The sequence below is a fragment of the Panthera leo genome, chromosome C2, assembly GCF_018350215.1.
Source record: "Panthera leo isolate Ple1 chromosome C2, P.leo_Ple1_pat1.1, whole genome shotgun sequence".
Lineage (NCBI taxonomy): Eukaryota > Metazoa > Chordata > Mammalia > Carnivora > Felidae > Panthera > Panthera leo.
In genome coordinates, this window is record NC_056687.1 from 57,994,372 (window position 1) to 58,011,018 (window position 16,647).

Here is a 16,647-nt window from a genome sequence, read left to right on the forward strand (position 1 = left end):
AGCACCACTTTCAGTCATCCCCATTGGCTTTTAGTAGAAAATGGCATGATGGAGATAGGTCTGAGTCCCAACATCCACATGGTGTATTTGCAAAGACTACTGCCTCAATTTCTGAACACACACGTGGGTTGAAACATTGCCTCTGTGAAAATGGAGCGCGTATATTATGTACAAATTAATTTTTCATAGTACAACTAGCTTATGAACATTCTATTGAGTACAGAAGCTGGGGCAACAGGCATTTCAGAGATGCATAGCCCTGTGTTTCTATCCCAGCTCTATCACATCCCGACTGTATAACTCTAAACAAAACTAACATCTCTAAATATACAAGATATAGGACTAACAATACCTGTTCTGATGGGTTTTTGAGAAGTCTACAAAAGACACTATACAGAAAACATTTCATCACACAGCCTGGCACACAGTAAACTCTCAAGAGTAGTCAGTCTTAGTATTGGGGGTGGTGACTTTGCACCCACCCCCTCCAAAGAGTACCTGGCACAATCCCTTCAACATGGTTGACTACTAACTCTTGTGTTTATTGCTAATGACTTAGCAGGAGCTAATTAATAAGAAGGAAAGCAGATAAATTCAGAGAGTGGAAGAGAAAGTTGCACACTGGACTATCTGTGCACTGCTCTGAGAGTGAGTAGGGTTCCCACCACTGGTGGTGTGCCAGATGATGTGAGGGGGACGATGGTCATAGCTTTGAATAGAATTTATATCATCAATCACTTAATCATCCTGATTAGTGGAGAGGAAAGTCTCAGCTTAGTGACGAAAACTCTCTAACCCTTGTTTTTCTAGCAAAAACAACAACCCCAAAAAGGCCAGTAATATCCAGCTAACATTTAATATAATTTTGTGTGCATTTTCTTTCTTTTATGGTTACTCTTTTATGGTTACCTTCTCTCTATGGCAAGTGATACTGGGTTTTTCAACAGTGATATAAAATTTCCTTAAGTTTTTAAAAAAATTCCACTGTGAAGCTATGGGAGTGGCCTTTGTTTATGATCCTTTCCAGGCTGAAAACCACCATAGTTGATTCCACTGCACGCTTTTGTCAAGAATTGGGTTTGGCCATGCTCTTTTCAAACATCCTTAACTAAGTAAATAAGTATATAAACACACTGTTATTTGAGCTAGAAAACCACCTCTTCTTTCATAAGGAGACTCTCAATGTCTCCTGTAGAAGTCTGTGCCCAGTCCATGCCCTCTCTCCGTGCCATCCAGTGTGGCAGGAGAAAGGTGCCCGAGTCACTTAGTCCTACGGATGGCTGCGCTGGAGATATGTGCAATGCAGAGACCAGACCCTGCTTCTTTGACTTGGAAAGTGAGTCCTCTTCTGTGAATCCCTGAGGTTAGAATGCCTGAATGCTCTGGATTTTTGTTTTGTTTTTTTTTTTTCTCCCCAAAGGAATTCTTGATCAGCAGTATGTTTTTTTGTTTATCCCTCTGCAAATCTGCTCACTGTGACTGAAGGATTGTTATTATCTTTAAGACTTGAAACCTTTCATTCTCAGAGAGGGTAGAAGGTTGCAAGGGAGGAACAGTGTCCAAAGCCCATGTGCCTCAAACCTCACCCCGGATGGCCTGGGCAAGTGCCAGTTAAACAAAAGTGCTAGTCAGACCAGGGTGTTTGCACAGCTGGGCAGTGTTTTTGGAAAGCATGGGTGGGGAAAGGGGACACAGAATTGTCAGCCTCTGTCCAGTAGCATCATGCAACTGAGAGAAGCCTTAGGCAAGCAGATGGCTTTAATCTAAGGGGCCTGGTGTCTAAAGAATGGGACTTATCCTGTGGAGAAAGGCCCTAAGAAGCAGAGCTCTTATTGCAAAAGAAGGCCACTGAAAGCTATTCTTTGTTTAATCTCTCTGCTTTGTGGCCTAAAGATTTTCCTGCTTTGACGCTTAATGGGTGTTTGCTCAATCTGGGCCCAGGAGTCTCATTTGTAGGCCTCCATGAAGTATAAATGGATCTGGAAGAAGACATTAGACTGTCTTTTGCAAAAGCTCCCCCCTTCCCCAACAACCTTGCAGGTTTAGAACTAACCTGCCACACATCAGAGGGTTCAGTGGTCTATTTCATTGGTGCCAGAATGCCCTGACATGACATACAAAATTTTGGAACTGGAGCACCTGGGTGGTTCAGTCAGTTGAGTGTCCTACTCTTGATTTCAGCTGAGGTCATGATCTCACAGTCATGGGATTGGGCCCCACATTGGGTTCCACGCGGGGCATGGAGCCTGCTTGGGATTCTCTCTCTCTCTCTCTCTCTCTCTCTCTCATCTCTATCTCTTTCTCTCTCCCCACGCACCCCTGCCTCTCTTCCCCCTCTTCTTTCTCTCTCTCTTTCTCAAAAAAGTAAAATAATTTGAAACTATGAACTATGAGCACATCTTTCTAATAGAGAATCCATAGCTCTCATCAGACTCTCAAAGGAATCTATGATTCTAAGAAATTTACATACCGCTGTCTTTCAAATATTTGTGAGAATTAACTATCATTTCAAGGTTGTTAAGCAAGCAAAGATGGCTGACATAGGCTAGCTCTAGAAGATTTTGGTCTTTCCTATTTAAAAAATGAACTAAATTAAGACTCATGTGAATTTGTTGATTATGGATGCTCTCTTTCAAGAGGTAAGGTTGGATAAAAGAAGATAAAAAGGAACAGACTAAGCAAGTCCAAAAGACCCTAAAGAATGAGAGTCAGATGGGCTCTAGCAAGAGAGGGCAGTGGGAGATGGAAGAAACCAGGCACAGGAGCAGATATGGAGGCATGGCTGGGTATCCCACACGAGTCCAAACAACACATTTCAGAAGGAGGTGGACAGATTGGAGCCTTTTCAGAGAAAGGCAGCTAGGAGGCTGAAGGGTCTAGAAGTGGTGTCACATGAGAACTGGGGATGTTGTGTTTAGAAAAGACTGAGAAAGGGGAGCCTGGGTGGCACAATCGGTTAAGCATCTGACTCGATGTCAGCTCAGGTGATAATCTCACAATTCGAGAGTTCCAGCCCCACACTTGGGATTCATTCTCTCTACCTCTCTGAGCCTCCCTCGCTCTCTCATAATAAATAAACAAAATTACAAAAAATAAACTAAAAAAGACCAAGAGAAACATGATGGGGATATCTTCAATTATTTTTGAATTGTTGTATGACTGAGATATTAGAATTTTATGAATTTAATTTTTTTTTAATTTTTTTAAGTTTACCTATTTTTGAGAGAGAGAGAAAGAGAACACAAGTGAGGGAGAGACAGAGAGAAAGAGGGAAACACAGGACCTGAGACAGGCCCCAGGCTCCACGCTGTCAGCACAGAGCCTGATGTGGGGCTCGAAACCACGAACCATGAGATCATGACCTGAGCCACAGTTGGACGCTTAACTGAGAATCTTATGAATTTAGACGTAGAAGGGACCAAAGAACATTTGTCCAGGTGCTAATATTACAAGAGAGAAAACTAAAAGCCAGAGATAAATGACTGGTCTAAGGCAGTGCTGGAACTGGTCTCTGAGTCTCCTCCCAGGGTCCTTCCCCATCATTTGCAACTGCCCCCCTGAGTGTCTGATGTTCAAAGAGGAACTAGACCCATGAGTTGTCGTTTCGAGAAGGTAGAGCTCACCATCAGGCAGAATATTTCTGGTTCTCCCAGTTTTCTATTGCTGCTATAAGTCATCACAAGCTCAGTGGCTTACAGCAACACAATACAAATGTATTACCTTTCAAGTCTACAGTCAGAAGTCTAAAATGGGCCAGCAGGGCAGTGTTCTTTCTGGAGGTTCTAGAGGAGAACTCATTTCCTTGCCTTTTCAGCTTCTAAAAGCCACCTTCTTTGGCCAGGGCCCTTCCTGACTTCTTCAAAGCCAGTAGCGTGGCATCTTCAATCTCTCTCTGACTCCACTGCTGTTACCACGTCTCCTTTGATCCTAGCATCTTCTGAGGCCCCCTGTGATATACTGGGCCCACATGGACAACCCAAGATAATCAATCTCCATTTCCAAATTCTTAGCTTGATCCATCTACAGAGTCCCTTTTACCACGAAAGGTGACATATTCACAGGTTATAAGAATTCAGACATAGACATCTTTGGGGCCTCTTCAGTCTACCACCGAGTACTACGGAAAGTGTATGGACATTGGACATTGGTACTGGTTTTAGAATAGTGAGTTCGAATCCTGATTTAAGCACCTACTCATTGCATGACTACTACCCCTTTGAGCTTCTGTTCCCTCATCTATAAAATAGGAATAAAATTTCAAGGTTCAAGTAAGTGGCAGCCATATTTGTTCAAGGAATTTCCAAATGATTCTCACCAGGTAGGAATTCAATAGAAGAAATTCTATTAAATGAGAGATTTGTTAAAATGACCTTGAAATTGCATTCTGAGATTGCTACAGGAAAAAGAAGTGAAATAAAAGGTATTTTTCTCCCATATATACCTGTTTACTTCACAGATCCTGTTGAAAGGTCACTGCTTTTCTGGATAGTCAATAGCTAACAAATCTGCTTTCTTCCCCTGCAGTGCTGCTATCTGATTCTGTCATCCAGATCGCTGGTTGGGCTTGAGCAGGACTGAGAGCCTGGACTGGTCTGTAATGATTGGCCAGACCAGGCAGCTGTAACCAGCACAGGTTCCCTCCTTCACATCTGTCAACATACCTGCTTGCAAGCAAGTTGCAGCTCGTGACCACTGTCCGCAGGGGCCAGTGAAAGCAGGAAAGGAAATGGAGGGGAACACCTTGATTTTGTGCTTGAGAAAAAGTGAAACCCTGTGTTGATGCTTCTTACCATTGTCCCAAACTCTTCGGCCAGGATTGAAACAGTCGTGGGACACCACTGCTGAGTCAGGAAGGAAGTTGAGAGAAGAGTCCAGATTCCAAAAGCAGCAATCAAGGTAGGCGATCTGTCTGGTCATGGGCCTTTCTCTCAAGATCACAAAACAGGCATTTTGCCCTGCCTTGTATCCAGAGCGTCTCTGATGATGGTCTACTGAAGGAGATGTATTAGTTGTGGGTGCATGTTGAGAGAATTCAATCATCCGTCCACCAACGTGTTCTGCAAAGTGGGTTGTATTTTTCTTCCATCTTCTTTCCCTTTTGAAAATTGTTGTGTTTCCTCTACATATTTCAAAGGTTTAGAAAGTTTTCTATTTTTCGTCATAAAAATTGTATTTGTGATTTCATGAAATTCTTCCATTAGTTATGACTCTTCAAACATGGTTTTGTTCCAGATTTTGCTGGCATAAGTTCTTTCCACTTTCAAGATATACCAGGACAGTTTGCATTATAATTCTGAGGAACACACTGTCTACGCAAAAAGCTTTCGAACTCGAGCGATAGGATTTCCCAGAAAGCCATGTGCATTATTCGGCTCTGGAACCTAAGGAGTTAAAAGTCTTCAAATTGCTGGAGCAGAATCAAGTCTATTTACCTAAGCTTATCACCCGGGGTGACCAGGTCAATCATTTACTGATGAAAGGCTGTTTCCTAACTTTGACAGAAGACCGCTAAAGCCCATGCCTATCTCTATAGAAGAGACACAAGGCAATGTAGCAGATAACTGTTCTCTGCAGTGATAGCTGACCAGAGACATTTTTATCCTACACAGAATAGTAAATGCCACGGGCTCCTTCCTAGCTCAACAATAAATGAACACGAACGAGACTCATGAACGAACTGAATACCTGATGTCCCCTCGGGCATAAGAACTTGTGATTTTGAAGAAGCTTCCCTTACTTCTGGAGGTCTAGAGAGAAAAAATTGACCATAGAACAAGTTAGCGAGTGATTCTTGAGGGGGGATAAGATTATTAAGTAATCACCAAAAAACATGGAATTTTTCTCCTTCAAGTCTACACATGCCAGAAATACGTTATTTTAAATAAACATTTAGATCTGAATACAACCCCTCCAGAAATGTTGTCATATTGTTACCCATATACTTGACAGGTCTGTGCAATGGTTCCTAGCTCTTCCACTTTTAGAAGTATGGTGAAAGAGAAGCTCTATTTTTCTGAACTCCCTTTAGGAGAGGGATCGGGCAATTTATTCAACAAGGTAATGTTTGACAGTATTTTTGTCAATCATTTATGGAACTGAAGTGAATCCCCTTTGGTGCGGTTTGTGGCCGGAATTTTTATGTGGCTCGGGAAGTTAACTAGATGCAGGAGTCTAAGCCACTGCAGAGGGTGGCCTGGACACAAATCCCATGTGTGATTTGGGCTGAGTCTGTGGCTAACTCCCAGGAATGTGGTGAAGAATTATGGTAACTGATACATTTCTGTGAAGATATTAACTCTGTAAAATGTTAAGTGTGTGTCTGGCTGGTTTCCAGAGAACGTTTGTAGATAGTGCATGTGATGGAGGTGGTTTGGAACTGGGGAAAGTGTGCCAGAGCATTCCAATGCATTGGCCAGATTTACCCATAATCCCTTAGGCTGCCTTAGAAACAGATAGGTCTTATCTGTCCTTTCTCTGCAGCATCTGGAATAGGCCAAAACACTCGTGGCCCTTGAGAATATATCCAGCTTTTCTTCCCATTTCATGCATATTGGATATTAGGTAGGGGGAGGTTATTCTCAGGATTGACTAAACTAGATAGACAGTATTAGTCCTTTTACAAGTCAGGAAATGAGAACTCAGAAGTTAATTCAATGTTTATTTATTTTTGAGAGAGAGAGGGAGAGAGAATATGTGGCAGAGGGGCAGAAGAGAGGGGGACAGAGCATCCAAAGTGGGCAGTTAGCCTGACATGAGGCCCGAACCCCCAAACTGTGAGATCATGACCTGGGCTGAAGTCAGACGCTCATCTGACTGAGCCACCCAGGTGCCCTGAACCCAGAAGTTAATTAATTTGCCCATGTTTACTCAGTCAGAAGCTGAGCCAGGATTCTACCAAATCCTGCCTCATTCCCTATCCAATGCTTTTCCAAGGCAGTCGTGGAGTTAAGCACATGCAGGAACATAAATTGTGGGTGTGTGGGTGTTGAGAGGGCAGTCACCTAGGAAAGCAAGGCTGACTAACAAAGTCAGAGGTTTTCCACTGGCCCTTGGATGTGCCATGCCGGAGGCCAGCTGGGTACCACTATTACCAAAATGGCAGCATGGACTAGACTAGACCTTCTGCAAGAGCAAGTAAAAGGAACAACGGGCTGGGAGCAGAGGGAAGTGTTCCCAGTCCCAGGAGTGACAGTCACTGCAGTCTTTCCAGTCCCGGATATTTCTTCCCCCCACCCCCCTTCTTTCATTCTTTCTTTCTTTCTTATAATGTTTATTTATTTTTGAGAGAGACAGAGACAGAGTGCGAATGGGGGAGGGGCAGAGAGTGAGGGAGACACAGAAACTAAAGAGGCTCCAGGCTCTGAGCTGTCAGCACAGAGCCCGATGCAGGGCTCAACTCATGGACCGTGAGATCGTGACATGAGCCGAAGTCGGCCGCACAACCGACTGAGCCACCCAGGTGCCCCCAGTCCTGGATATTTCTTAAGTAAACCGAGGGAATTTTCAGGCTAGATCTCTGCCCCTTTCTTTTCCAGAGACTCAAACACATGAGCCCCAACTTAAGTACAACATTTGAACTATTTCCAGGGAAACAAATGACACCATTCCAGTCCTTCTCTGGGAACGAAAATTAATAATTACAATTTCACTTCACCTTAGCTAATCTCTACTCATCTAAATCCAAGGGATTTGGGCAGACAGAGGCTTAAAGCAAGAGGAACCTTCAACAATCTATCATATCGAGGTTCCCAGTATCTGCAGCCCAAAGAGGCCCATGTCAGCTTGGAGTCCAAATGGCTTACAGCTGTCATTCAAGCAGTGAACCAGTAAGGCACAGCAGCAAATCTCCCTTTTCTCCCAACCTCCATTTTGCTTTTGTTTGGATACATCCTAAAACTTCCATTAGCTGTCTGGCAGAAATTCCAAAGCAGCCACAATTCCTGAGCACTTACAGGATCAAGATAAAGAAGTGCCATCGTGAAATGTGGTTGGCTGAATATCTTTGAACAAAGAATTTCTTCTTTTTCCAGACCCACCTCATACTTAAGCATGTGATAGCAAAGGCATTACAAATAGAGATCGCATTGCCAAGGCTACTGACTAAATACCCTTTCCTGATGCAGCTGACCCCACAAGAATTGTATTCACATGCTATCATTTTTGCTAACTAAAACATTAGGATAAAGAGGAAAAGTTGAAGCTGAAATATGAGGACGCATAACAACATTTCACCTTTAACCAGTGCCTATGACGTGCAGGAAATGAACTCCTGCCTTTTTATCTACCTTTTAAAAAATCTAATCCTTATAAGAAACTTACGCAATTTGCTCAGTTCTCGTATATCAGACAGGTAGTAAGATGAGGTGAAATTTGAGTTGGGGTCTGCCTGGCCAAAACCCATGTTCTTTGGCACTCTGTTTTGGGAAAAATACTCAGCAGTGTCTATACTATTTGTATTCTAAGGGTAAAAGAGTATGGAGTCCTTTGTAAATTATTAGCTTGGATCCTCAGGGCACATATTTATGACTCCCTCAGCCAGGCATTCTTGATCCCATACAGGCATAACATTCAACATCACAGTGGTTTTCCTCTCCTCCAGGAAAGTAACAAGAAAACACACACACACACACACACACACACACACACACACACAATTGCCCTTACATCAGTTTTTCCATCCCTTTCTGAAACCGTGAAAAAGAAAATTGTCCTATCTCCTGGTTTGCGAACATTGTTTTGTTTATTTGTTTGATTTAAATGTAACACAGAGACAAATTTTTTCACTTATTGTACCCAGATTTTTTATTTCTGCGAATTTCTCTCTTTGGGATAGTTGAATATGTCGAAAGTTCCTAGTCTGGTTTTATTTAATTTCATCATAACCCTGTAAGAAGGGTGTCATGGTAAAACGACATCCTTTCAGATAAGGAACCTAAGGCTCCATAAAGGTGAGTGCTCTCTCAAAATCACTCTGCTAACAAGTCCTATAGGCTTAGGACTCCAAATTCTTCGTTCTCTTTTTTTTCTAACAAACAAGCAGTTCCCTGGATCCTTCAGGCTTACAAATGGTGGGAATGGGACAATACAAGCTATTTTCAGAAATGAAAAATGCCAACTGACTACATAGCCTGTTCTCAGGCTTCAGAGACCTACTCAAATGTTGATTGCTTTGCTTTTGGCGGAGATTCTATCAGGTCAGTGTGGTAATGTTACTCTAATTAGATTTTCATTGAGTAATGGAAATGAAGATACTACTTGATACTTAATAAAATCTGCCTTAAAGGCAAATTTGTTCAACCCATGTGCCCATAAGCAAAGAAAAAGATGGAAGGAATTCTTGCTGGGAAAAAGCTAAGAAACCACTCTCTTCTCATTGGCTATATGCCTATAGGACAGTATATGTAGGTAGGGGCTACAGGGCCCCCATAGCGTCTCTTGATATACACAGTTCCTCTCTTGGTTAACTCTATGACCAGATGGTATCTTGTGAGTCAAGAAGTTGCCAAATGATAGGAAACCCAAGAAAGTCCTTCTTCAAATCGGGAATCTGTCATGGGTGTGTCCCCGATACCTATGGAAGCCAGCTAACGTTACAGGAAGCTTTCTTGTGACTTACGAACTTCATTTCGGTCCTACGATGCTCTGAGGAGTCAGGGAGCCTTGTATCAGTTGTGCATCTGCAGGTGGCCAAATGTTTTCTTATTCCTAATGCTTCACTGGGAACTGCTCCCAGCTAGCCATCTGAGTCTCCATCCCATGTGACAGTCTTGTATGTGTCCTTGCATTGGGGTTAATGTGCATTTGCATTGCACTTTTTGTCCCCATCTCCTTGCCCTCAGGGGCTCTAAGGGTGCAGGAGAACCCATATGCTCTGGGAAATGAGCAAACAGAGAGAATGAAACCTCTGCCCTGCTCCACGCCAACTTGTTCCCCTCCTCTCCACGGTTCCAAGGTCAAGTTTCCCTTGGGAGCAGTTAGGAAACTGAAGGTCACAAAAAGCTGGCAGTTCACGGTGCCTTGGAGGGTTTCCCAGAAAGCAAAATGAAAATGAGATTGTTTCCACATAAGAACTCTGTATTTGGAGGATAGGATTCAGTCTGAATTTGCAGTTTCACTGTGCACTTAGGTAACCCCCACAGTCTAGTTGTTTTTCTTTTCCTAAAGTCAAAACAATATCAAAAATATTTCCTGCAGAGAACTCTAGGCAGAACTTTTTGTCATCGCTGAGCTGATGTTTTCAAGGATTCATATCTTAAGACAAACCCTTTATGGTGTGTTTAGCTGAGGCTCTTGTGTCTTTCTGCATAATGACGGCTGTGCATGGGGCCTGCTTTATTGTAATCTCATTAGATTTCACAGTGTAAGCAGCTGGAAGCTTGTGGTTAGTAAGTGAGCAAGTTGCAAAACGAAAACAAAAACAAGCAAACAAACAAAAAAACCCAGAGACCACACAGAGGCCAAGCAAAGATGTTGCAGTGAAGGAACAGATGGTAGGTACTCTATGACCCGAAGAAGGTCCATTCTTCAATCCTGAAAAGATTTGCCCTCAAGTTCAAGTATATGTATTGCACAAAATTTAGCTTTATTTCCTGGACCGGAATCCTGAGTATAGGCAAGAACCAATGGCTAGACGTCCCCAAATCTGACTGTTCACTTCAAAAATTCATCTCATTTTGTTTCTCTCTGCAAGATGGAAAAGCCCTCGATAAAAGGTATTATTATAGAATGTAGCTGTTTTGGTAACTCGTAGTCCAAACAACAGAACATAAAACATAGCCCAACAGAGGCATTCTGGTCCTGACTCCACCAGTATTTTGCTCTGTGGGTTTTGAACTTCTTGGTGGTGACTCAGTTCTGATTCTTTACTCTCTGCATCTTCCCTATGAATAACCACAAACATTCATTGATGGGTCATCAATGGGTCATCCTCAGTTCTGCTAGAGTCACTTACTCTTTCCGAGAAACACATTAGGCACTATTTTCAAGACAAGATTAAATAATCTTGAAGGTTTTTAATTTATCAAGTGAGCCAAACCACAGCCTCCTTAGAGTCCCCTGTTTGGGTGTGTGTGTGTGTGTGTGTGTGTGTGTGTGTGTGTACTTTTAATTATTTGTACAGTCGTCTGAAGATTATGAGTTCTCAATAAATATTCATTGATGGTAATAAATTGGTAGATGACTGGAGATTTTGTAGAGAAAGTGATTTATCTTTTTTTTAAATTTATTTATTTTAAGAGAGTGTGAGAGAGTGGGGGAGAAGCAGACAGAGAGAGGGAGAGAGAGAATCCCAAGCAGGCTCCACGCTGTCAGTGCAGAGCCCGAACTCAAGAACCGTGAGATCAGGACCTGAGTGTCATGATAAATAAAGAGTAGGACGCTTAACCCACTGAGCCACCCAGGTGCCCCTGTAGAGAGAGTGATTTTTAAAAAAGAAAAAACTTGGGGCGCCTGGGTGGCGCAGTCGGTTAAGCGTCCGACTTCAGCCAGGTCACGATCTCGCGGTCCGTGAGTTCGAGCCCCGCGTCAGGCTCTGGGCTGATGGCTCGGAGCCTGGAGCCTGTTTCCGATTCTGTGTCTCCCTCTCTCTCTGCCCCTCCCCCGTTCATGCTCTGTCTCTCTCTGTCCCAAAAATAAATAAAAAACGTTGAAAAAAAAAAATTTAAAAAAAAAAAAAGAAAAACTTTGTCATTGCCAGGGATGACTAAAGAAAGGACGAGAAGTATCAACCTATGTGGAGGGAATGGTGCGTAGAAGGTACCTTGCTCTCTGGACGTGCAGTAACAGAAGAGCACAGCAGATAGGAGACTGGTTTTGTCTGATTCTGTTACTGCTGCAGCTGACAGTGCCACACTGAGCAGATCACTTCAGCTCTCTTGGCCTCAATTATCTTTCTTCTTTTTTCTTTTTTTTTTAATGGAGATAAGGAGGTCCGCATGTATTCTTCTTTATGGTCTCCTCTAGTTGTAATATTCCATCTTCTAGGAAACACTAGAAAAGTTAAGATTGACAGTTCTTTTCAAAAGAAAATACATTGGGGGGCGCCTGGGTGGCTCAGTCGGTTGAGTGTCCGACTTCAGCTCAGGTCATGAACTCGCGGTCTGTGAGTTCGAGCCCCGCATCAGGCTCTGTGCTGACAGCTCAGAGCCTGGAGCCTGCTTCCGATTCTGTGTCTCCCCCTCTCTCTGCCCCTCCTCCGCTCATGCTCTGTCTCTCTCTCTCCATCAAAAATAAATAAACAGTAAAAAAAAAAAAAAAAAGAAAGAAAGAAAATACATTGGGGCACCTCAATGACTCAGTCGGTTGAGCGTCCGACTTCGGCTCAGGTCACGATCTCACAGTTTGTGAATTTGAGCCCTGCATCGGGCTCTGTGCTGACAGTTCAGAGCCTGGAGCCTGCTTCGGATTCTGTGTCTCTCCCTCTCTCTGCGCCTCCCCTGCTCATGCTCTGTCTCTCTCAAAAATAAACATTTTTTAAAAATTAAAAAGAAAATACACATATGGTTTTTATTTCTCTTGAGCCACTTTCCCTACCTCTCAGGCGTGTGAACTGGGAGGAATGAGAAACCGCTACAAAGATCTCAGGAACGAAAGTCCGAGGTTGTTATAAGATTGGAGAGGGTGGGCATCGATCTTTTCTGGAGAAGAAGCCCACTCAGCTGGAAAATCGGAGGCAAGCACCTCTGAGTTCTCTTGTCCAGCTGCCACCAAATCCGGCGCTGACACTCAGCTTTGCCACACCTGTCACTAACGTGCGCTCCAGCCAGCAGGCGGTCATGACTATTATCCTCCCTTTGTAAACAAACAAAAGTCCTTAAAGGTGACATGATTGCCCAAGGTTACAGAAACATGGCAGTGAGTCAGATGGAACTGTGTGCGTTGGTGACATTACAAGCAAAAGGCGGAAGAGTGAGGGACAGATCGGCACCTCTTCTTAAGTTCACAAAACAATGGTCAAGACTGTGGGAGAGCTGCAAGTTGGCTCTGAATCGTGGGATCATTCTCATCCTCCTGCCCCTCCCGGAGTCCCCTCCCGGCTGCCCTGCCCAGGGTTACTCACCCAGGTTGTTGCGAACTGGGCGCCTGTGCTCATGTCCCTTCTTGTAAGCTTCATGAAAGGCTATGTGTAATGAAGACAGGGCACAACAAGGAAGAAGAATGCATCAAAGATCTTCCCTGAGGCCCTGGACTGAAAGGGCAGTTTTCCTGGGAGACACGCTGGTTTCCCTCTTATATTCCACAGAAATGGTCATCGGGATGACTGACAGAATTAGGACGTCCCGTTCCAAGCATGGATAATTTTTATTTTTTCACCTCTGGGGTTATTTCACTCCTCTCTGCTCTATTTCTCCCATAAAAAGGAAAGAATAATGCTTGCTCACTGTGACAAGGAGAAAGCAGCCCAGGGCAGGACTATTGAAAGGAAACAGCTAATTGCACCGAGCATCAAGCACCAAGCACCAAGGCGTGACTGGAAGTGCTAGTAAAGAAAGCATACAGCGTCATGGCCCACATGGGTTTACTTATCAGTTCGGACCCACACCTGGGGAGCTCTAAGGCCCTGAAGAACCACACTCACAAGTAATGGAGAAGAACTTCTGGCCCCAACAGGAAAGCACTGAAAGAAATTAGGCATCAATGGTCTCATGCTTTCAGTAGGAAGCTGCATCACTTTGTTGCTCATTTTTGTCCCTTTTTAAAGATGAGAAGGCCGCCTGGGTGGCTCAGTTGGTTAAGCTTCTTACCCTTGATGTTCGCTCAGGTCATGATCTCAAGGTTGTGAAACGGAGCTCTGCATCAGGCTCTGCGCTGTCTTGTCTCCCTCTCTGGAGGGAGGATTCTCTGTCTCCCTCTCTCTCTGCCCCTCCCCCACTCACTCTCTCTTTCTCAAAAATAAATAAGTAAACATAAAACAAAAGAAAAGATGAGAGAGGGAAAGTCAACCTCAATTATGATCACCAAGGGATATCTGGTAATTTTCCAGGTGATAAGGGAACACCGTGAGTTCAGTAAGAATAGACTGACTTCCTGGCAGGGCCCTCAAGTGATTTTCTGTTGTACTCAACAGAAATGTTACTGCATCTACACACTTTCTCAGTGTGTATTTCTAATATTTGACTCCATTTCTAGTATCTAATTGACTTCTTCTAAGGTGGTCTCTTGGGGAAAGGGATGGGTAACACAGCAATGTGTAGCTGATACTGTCCACAACCATATTGGCTAGACTCACTTTATATATATATATATATATATATATATATATATATATTTTTTTTTTTTTTTTTTTTTTTTTTTTTTTTTTTTTTTTGAGCAAGAGACTGAGCATGAGCAGGGGAGGGGCAGAGAGAGGAGACACAGAATCTGAAGCAGGCTCCAGGCTCTGAGCTGTCAGCACAGAGCCCGACACCAGACTCAAACTCATGAACCTCGAGATCATGACCTGAGCCAAAGTCGGACGCTTAACCTCCTGAGCCACCCAGGTGCCCCTAGGCTCACTTTTTAGAAGCCACAAAACAAACAACAAAACAGCAAAAGTCACCCTTGGGTTGCCCACCAAATTCATTCAGCTAAGGCGGGATGGGAAGAAAATAAGCTTATGATTCAAACATGGACTACCTCTTAATGAGGCCAGAAAACCAAAATGGCCCATAATTCCAAGAAGCATTATCAATGTCAAATGTAGCTCAAACACAGACTTCATGGAATTAAAAACAAACACTAAATAAAACAGTCAAGTGCTGAAACAAGAGACAACCCCATGCATTCTCTAATGCATGTGACAAAGTGACCAAGTAACAAAGCCCCGGTGAGTCCTGTCACAGGTTCTTCTACGGAGCCAGTGAGCACACCGTCACTTCTTGAACTGAATTCCCAATATTGGACTGGATTCTCCAGCCCTGTCAGTTTTCTAGTAGGAGAGAAACCATTTCAGAAGCAATATAATGCTCTCTGTTTTCCTACTTTCAAAAAGTCATCTGGCCATTCTTATACCTACCCATAGCCCTCACTAAGCACATAGTCAGGGGAGCCAGAGTCCGTAAGTATTCTATCTGTGCCCAAGACTCTGCCAGGTAGTGAAGTTAAGGAGGGGCTTATCCTGTGGAGACTTTCCAGAAAAGGCAGAGACTGTTCCTATAATCCCATTTTTTACTGCCCAATAGTCTGAAAGGCAAAGAGGCAGCATTTTAAACCGAAGAGACTTTCATACTATAAATCTTCAGGCATTTGGGGGCAACAAGTGTTTTAACGTAATTGCAGTAAAACTAAAATAATTTACAAGTTGTGTGTGTGTACATGTGTGCAATGCATGGAAAGAATTTTAATATGAGAAAGGCATTAGATCAGTTGTGCAGGAAGAAAAATCTGTTATCTGAACTATTCCTGGATGTATGTTACACAAATCTAGGTACTTGTTTAATTTCTGGAATTAATTAGCAAATGTCTGTTCAAAACATGGGCTTAAATGACTTCTATTGATAGCATAGCCCTTCTCTAAAATTGCTGCAACACATTTTGATCATTTTTAGAAAAGGCACACTATAAGGTTTGGCATGTAAAACATTCCTTTGAGATATCTAAATGAATCCGTATATTGAATTTCATATCTTCAAGTAACTCTTGGCATGCCATATTTTATATCTCTTTAGCGTATTATTTAATATGATTTTTAAAAAACATTCACCAATGAAATTTGAGTAAGCTGGTCAATGGATACAATGGCCTAAGTGTTATTTGGTTGCACTGTGTGCTTAGCCCACTCTCCCAAATTTTTTTCTCCTATTTCGCAGACAGGCTCTCTGACCATGTCTGGTTATGCTCAGTTTTTGGCTGTTCCCCTAAAGGGATTATCTGAAGGTCACCATTTTTCCTTTTTGAATGACTATCTAACCTAATTCCCACTGGGATACTGCTATTTTTCATATAAATTTGTATCAGAAGCTATTAACTCCCACTTTCCCCGAGCCAAGGTCATAACAGCATGTTGGAATCAAACATTTTCTATTATTCTAACACAGATCCAATAAAAAGACATTTATAGAGTGCCTAATATATGCTTCACACTGTGTTACATGCTATAGATACAGAAATGAGTAGCTCACAGTTTTGCCCTGAGGAGGACAAACATTTCATAGGGCAAATGAACCAATAAGGAGCCAGCACATCAATGTATGTATGAGGCTATAGGGACAGTGATAATTGAATATATCACAGAAAAGTTCTAGATGGATGCTCAAGAAGACCTTCAAAGAAGTTGAGGTCCAAGTGGTGTTTTAAAGAAAAGGAAATTTGTATTTGCATCCTTCCTTTTCAAGAATTCAGACTTCAAAGAGAAGGCTGCTTCCTTTTAGAAATTTGTCTGAATATCCTAAGCAGAAAAAAATGCAAGAGTAGAGATAGTTGTGGTAGTCATGACTATGGCAGATTTGATTCCCTGGAGAAGGAAGGTAAGAGGAAGGTCCAGAGCGATCCTTCTAATTGAAAGGCAGGAACAGGAAGAACTAAAACTTTACCCTAAAATAGAGTCTATGCCTCATTCACATTCCTTGAACTTGGAGCTTCAGTTTAGAATCATTCTCTGCAGCCCAGGCCTCACAAGCTCTCGCGAACGCTGGGGAAATTTGCCTGGCGAACTGTCTTGTTATGAATCTG